At 42.9% G+C, this 6,807-nt stretch overlaps 1 protein-coding gene and 1 pseudogene across 5 annotated transcripts in view; one reads left to right on the top strand and one right to left on the bottom strand.

Moving 5' to 3' along the window:
- Positions 1 to 6,807, bottom strand: part of WDR33 (WD repeat domain 33) — a 117,178-nt gene that overhangs the window by 91,815 nt on the left and 18,556 nt on the right. The window lies entirely within an intron of this gene.
- On the top strand, positions 3,385 to 5,238 carry LOC121482104 (annotated as a pseudogene).

Raw genomic sequence — 6,807 nt, 5'->3', positions numbered from 1 at the left:
AAAGGCAGACTGACTGAGCCACCCAGGTGCCCCCAAAATTTTATTTTTTTTAATATTTTATTTATTTATTCATGATAGACACAGAGAGAGAGGCAGAGACACAGGCAGAGGGAGAAGCAGGCTCCATGCAGGGAGCCGATGCGGGACTCGATCCCCAGACCAAGGATCACACCCTCAGCCAAAGGCAGATGCCCAACCACTGAGCCACCCAGGCGTCCCCCAAAATTAATTTTAAAGGGAAAAAACAACAGTCAAAAAAAACCAAGTATCTTTTCACATGTGCTTATGCAATGTGAACAAAAAACTGAGAACAAAAAAACGAAAGGGAGACTTATTTTAAACTATAAGGCTGGAGAGACATAACTAACCTTGATGGAACCTTGATTTAAAAAAAAAATGTTAGGGCACCTGGGTGGCTCAGTGGTTGAGCATCTGCCTTTGGTTCAGGTCAGCATCCTGGGGTTCTGGGAGTGAGTTCCGCATCAGGCTCCCCACCGGAGCCTATGTCTCTCTGCCTATGTCTCTGCCTCTCTCTCTCTGTCTCTCATGAATATGAAAAAAAATCTTAAAAAAAAAAAAAAGGAGAAAATGATAAAGTATATATACACCCACCATTCATTAATATGTACAACTGTGTATTATATAAAATTTTATTTTTTCCCCATTAATAATTACAATTTAAGAGTTTTCCATACTACAAAACTTTGCAAATGTTTTTGACAACTTCTTAAATACTCCAGTAATAATAATATGATTTAAGGGGTGCCTGGGTGGCTCAGTTGCTTAAGCATCCTATTCTTGATTCGGCTCAGGTCATGATCTTAGGGTTGTGGGATGGAGCTCTGCACTGAGTGTGAAGCCTGCTCTACCCTTCCCCCTCTGTTTGCGCACACACATTCTCACTTTCTCAAAAAAATTTTACTTAAATGTCTTATTGCTTAATCATGAAATGAGCCTCCACCACTTCTTTGATGACATCTCAATTCCTAGACAATGTCCCCTGTGCTGTATTTGCCAAGGATAATGGACAAGAACTATCCTGAATTTGTTTGACAATTCAGGTCAGTTACTCTTGTTACATATTGTGTACACTCAAAAGAAAAAGAAAATATGATAATCATATCTACTTTTTACTTCTGGCAGGAAAATATAGATAGCAGTACAGAAGTGATCTCTGCTTCCTCTACCTTTACATGCAAAAGGCTCTCCTACTCCACATTAAAACTGAAGAGGAAGGAGTGGCTGGCTGTCCCAGTTGGTAGAGCATGTGACTCGTGATCCTGGGATCAGGAGAAAGAGCCCCACATTGGTTGTGGAGTCTACTTAAGAACTTTTTCTAGGGGATCCCTGGGTGGCGCAGCGGTTTGGCGCCTGCCTTTGGCCCAGGGCGCGATCCTGGAGACCCGGGATCGAATCCCACATCGGGCTCCCGGTGCATGGAGCCTGCTTCTCCCTCTGCCTGTGTCTCTGCCTCTCTCTCTCTCTCTGTATGACTATCATAAATAGATTAAAAAAAAAAAAAAAAAAGAACTTTTTCTAAAAGAAGTGAAGAGGAAAACAAATCTCTAATGAAGTTGTTATGAGTATTCACAATTTTTTTTTTTTTATGATAGTCAGAGAGAGAGAGAGGCAGAGACATAGGCAGAGGGAGAAGCAGGCTCCATGCACCGGGAGCCCGACGTGGGAATCGATCCCGGGTCTCCAGGATCGCGCCCTGGGCCAAAGGCAGGCGCTAAACCGCTGCGCCACCCAGGGATCCCAGTATTTACAAATATTAATGAATAAAAACTGCTTGGTTTTTTTTTTTTTTTTAAGATTTATTTAATTTGGGATCCTTGGGTGGCGCAGCGGTTTGGCGCCTGCCTTTGGCCCAGGGCGCGATCCTGGAGACCCGGGATCGATTCCCACGTCGGGCTCCCGGTGCATGGAGCCTGCTTCTCCCTCTGCCTATGTCTCTGCCTCTCTCTCTCTCTCTGTGTGTGTGAGATGACTATCATAAATAAATAAAAATAAAAAAATAAAATAAATAAAATAAAATGTCTTGCCTGTGTAGATTTAAAAAAAAAAAAAAAAGACTTATTTAATTTATTTGACAGAGTGGAAGCATAAGCAGGGACAGCAGCAGGCAGGAGGAGGAGAAGCAGACTCCCAGCAGAGCAGGGAGCCTAACACCTGAGCCCAAGGCAGACGCATAACTGACTGAGCCACTTAGGTGCCCAGTTTACCTTTAAAACAGGTCTCGTGAAAGAAAAGAAAAGAAAAGAAAAGAAAAGAAAAGAAAAGAAAAGAAAAGAAAAGAAAAGAAAAGAAAAGAAAAGAAAAGAAAAGAAAAGAAAAGAAAAGAAAAGAAAAGAAAGAAAGAAAAGAAAAGAAAAGAAAAGAAAAGAAAAGAAAAGAAAAGAAAAGAGAAAGAAAGAAAGAAAAGAAAGAAAGAGAAGAAAGAGAAGAAAGAGAGAAAGAAAGAAAGAAAGAAAGAAAGAAAAGAAAAGAAAAGAAAAGAAAAGAAAAGAAAAGAAAAGAAAAGAAAAGAAAAAGAAAAGGAAAGAAAAGAAAAGAAAAGAAAAGAAAAGAAAAGAAAAGAAAAGAAAAGAAAAGAAAAGAAAAGAAAGCATGTCTCATTGCTGGACTTTTGAATTGTTTTAAAACATAACCTACTAGGGGATCCCTGGGTGGCTCAGCGGTTTCGTGCCTGCCTTTGGCCCAGGGCGCGATCCTGGAGTCCTGGGATTGAGTCCCACGTCGGGCTCCCAGCATGGAGCCTGCTTCTCCCTCTGCCTGTGTCTCTGCCTCTGCCCCTCTCTCTCTCTCTCTCTCTCTCTCTCTGTCTATCAAAAATAAGTAAAAATAAAATAAAATAAACATAAGCTACTAAAACTCAAAACTGTACTATTGTTGTGCATATAGCTTTAAGTCAAAAGAATCTTTGCTGCCTTAGGGGGAAAAAAACTTCTCAGCTCCATTTTAGTTTTCTTGATTATTAATAAAAGCTTAAATACTTATTTTTTCCATTTCATTAACCACTTTTACTCCCGCCTCTATGTACATTTACATTCTCTTCACATCTTGTGCATACTGCTTTAGGATATAAATGTATAGGGCAACTTTGCAGCCCGGGTGGCTCAATGATTTAGCGCCGCCTTCAGACCAGGGCCTGATCCTGGAGATAGGGATCGAGTCCCACATCAGGCTCCCTGCATGAAGCCTGCTTCTCCCTCTGCCTGTGTCTCTGCCTCTCTCTCTCTCTCTGTGTGACTATCATAAATAAATAAAAATTAAAAGAAAAAAATAAAAATAAAATAAATAAAAGGTTATGATGTACCTTATAGAGAAAATACACTTAGATAGGTATGGTTCAGACATGTGCTGTCACTAGTGCTATCAGCCATGAATTCAATGATAATGGATCAACAATATGCATTAAATAAGGTATCTTTGAAAAGAAGCACACAGAAGATTATGTCTCAACTGGCTTTATGCAAATGTCACCTGAGGCTCACAGGAATCTGTGTATGTTTCCCCTAGGAACAACCATTTAGCATTTGCTAGTTCAGGGTCTGCAACTGCCACGAGTAACAAGAATCAACTGGAGTTGGAAACACTTACTATTCAATGGGAAAAACAGAATTGGATGGGATAGAAAGTGAAAGAATGGTCTCATTCTCCTAATCTCTTTCAACTGCAGAACTCAAGTCATATCTTAGAAGCAAGTTCAAGATATACAGACAGCAAAGAGGCACCTGGCTGGCTCAGTCAGTTAAGTGTCTGCCTTCTGGTCAGGTCATGAACCCAGGGTCCTGGAACTGAGCCCTACATCTGACTCCCTGCTCAGGGGGAGCCTGCCACTACCCCTACTTGTGCTCGGTCTCAGTCTCTCTCTCTCAAATAAAATCTTTGGGGGAAAAAAGATAAACAGCAAAGTTGTACTATTCTAATACTATCCGTAATGTATCCACAGAACACCTACCCTTGATGGGTAGGGGATATAGTATCACTTAAGTACAAAGAACATGGGCAGCACTGGTGGCTCAGCGGTTTAGCGCCGCCCTCAGTCCAGGGCGTGATCCTGTAGGCCTGGGATCAAGTCCCACGTCGGGCTCCCTGCATGGAGCCTGCTACTTCCTCTGCCTGTTATCTCTGCCTCTCTCTCTGCATCTCTCGGTGTGTCTCTCATGAATAAATAAAATCTATGGGGAAAAAAAAAAAAAAACCTGGGGAACTTTTTTAACTAGAAGCTCTGTAAGACTGAAAAACTGCATGCTTGCCTTCTATGTGATAGGTCTCTCTAAATGGAGAATTCAGTCCAATATGGTATTTCTGGAGAAGTGACCATCAGTTTCACCATTACAACATTTCGAATACACAAAATAAGGCAAAAATCTAACATATAACCTATTTGGAATACTTTTTTTTAATACCTTTAACCAAAATTATTTTTCTTTAGATTTTTTTAAGATTTATTTATTTGAGAGCAAGAGTGGGAGGGGCAGATGGGGCAGAAGATAAACAGACTCCCCACTGATCAAAGAGCCTGACACAGGGCTGGATCCCATGACCAAGATCATGATCTGAGGGGAGGATATGAGTGGCGTTAAGTGTCCTCCGCGAGGACACGGCAACTGTGAGGTCCAACCCGGGCTGAGTCCTCCCTGGATCATCCATCCTGTTCCTGTGTGACATGCAGAAGCTCTGCCAAATCACATACTTTCCCCATATTGTCTCTGTGGCTGCCATGCTCAAGGTGGCCAGGCTGCTGGAGGTACCAGCTGTGCTGACAGAGCAGTACCCAGAAGTCCTGGGCCCCACAGGCCCCAAGCTGGGGGCTCAAGGCCTGCAGCCAGTGGCCAAAACTTGCTTCAGCATGGTGCCTGCAGTGCAACGGGAGCTGGATATGTGGCCCCAGCTGTGTTCTGTCTCCTCTGTGGCACTGAGACACAGGCCTGCATCCTGAATACCACCCTGGACCTCTTGGACCGGGGGCTGCAGGTCCATGTGTGGTGGATGGCTGCTCTTCTCGAAGCCAGGTGGACAGGCGAGTAGCCCTGGCCAGGATGCGGCAGAGTAGTGCCTTCCTCTCCACCAGCAAAGGGCTGACTGGCTGATTCTGCAGCTTGTGGGTGATGTTGCCCACCCCAGTTTAAAAAAAGATCCAGGACAGCCCTGGTAGCTCTGCGGTTTAGCGCTGCCTTCAGTCCAGGGCATGATACTGGAGACCCGGGATTGAGTCCCATGTCGGGCTCCCTGCATAGAGCCTGCCCTCTGCCTGTGTGTCTCTGCCTCTCTCCTGCATAAATAAATCTAAAAAAAAAAAAAAAAAATGATCTGAGCCAAAATGAAGAGTCGGACACTTGACTGAGCCACTCACCATGACCCCAAACTTAGTTTTATCTTTTAAAGATTTCATTTATTTATTTGAGAGAGTGGGAACACTCAGGCACATGCTTGAGCCAGGGGGAAGGGCAGAGGAAGAGGAAGTAGCAGACTGGACATGGGGCTCCATCCTAGGACCGCGAGATCAGGACCCAAGCCAAAGGCAGACTGACTGAGCCACCCAGGTGCCCCCAAAATTTTATTTTTTTTAATATTTTATTTATTTATTCATGATAGACACAGAGAGAGAGGCAGAGACACAGGCAGAGGGAGAAGCAGGCTCCATGCAGGGAGCCGATGCGGGACTCGATCCCCAGACCAAGGATCACACCCTCAGCCAAAGGCAGATGCCCAACCACTGAGCCACCCAGGCGTCCCCCAAAATTAATTTGAAAGGGAAAAAACAACAGTCAAAAAAACCAAGTATCTTTTCACATGTGCTTATGCAATGTGAACAAAAAACTGAGAACAAAAAAACGAAAGGGAGACTTATTTTAAACTATAAGGCTGGAGAGACATAACTAACCTTGATGGAACCTTGATTTAAAAAAAAAATGTTAGGGCACCTGGGTGGCTCAGTGGTTGAGCATCTGCCTTTGGTTCAGGTCAGCATCCTGGGGTTCTGGGAGTGAGTTCCGCATCAGGCTCCCCACCGGAGCCTATGTCTCTCTGCCTATGTCTCTGCCTCTCTCTCTCTGTCTCTCATGAATATGAAAAAAAATCTTAAAAAAAAAAAAAAGGAGAAAATGATAAAGTATATATACACCCACCATTCATTAATATGTACAACTGTGTATTATATAAAATTTTATTTTTTCCCCATTAATAATTACAATTTAAGAGTTTTCCATACTACAAAACTTTGCAAATGTTTTTGACAACTTCTTAAATACTCCAGTAATAATAATATGATTTAAGGGGTGCCTGGGTGGCTCAGTTGCTTAAGCATCCTATTCTTGATTCGGCTCAGGTCATGATCTTAGGGTTGTGGGATGGAGCTCTGCACTGAGTGTGAAGCCTGCTCTACCCTTCCCCCTCTGTTTGCGCACACACATTCTCACTTTCTCAAAAAAATTTTACTTAAATGTCTTATTGCTTAATCATGAAATGAGCCTCCACCACTTCTTTGATGACATCTCAATTCCTAGACAATGTCCCCTGTGCTGTATTTGCCAAGGATAATGGACAAGAACTATCCTGAATTTGTTTGACAATTCAGGTCAGTTACTCTTGTTACATATTGTGTACACTCAAAAGAAAAAGAAAATATGATAATCATATCTACTTTTTACTTCTGGCAGGAAAATATAGATAGCAGTACAGAAGTGATCTCTGCTTCCTCTACCTTTACATGCAAAAGGCTCTCCTACTCCACATTAAAACTGAAGAGGAAGGAGTGGCTGGCTGTCCCAGTTGGTAGAGCATGTGACTCGTGATCCT

The sequence above is a fragment of the Vulpes lagopus genome, chromosome 24 (genome assembly GCF_018345385.1).
Source record: "Vulpes lagopus strain Blue_001 chromosome 24, ASM1834538v1, whole genome shotgun sequence".
In the NCBI taxonomy this organism is placed as follows: Eukaryota; Metazoa; Chordata; class Mammalia; order Carnivora; family Canidae; genus Vulpes; species Vulpes lagopus.
Note: the sequence above shows the minus strand (reverse complement) of the source record. Positions and strands in the feature narration are given on the sequence as shown.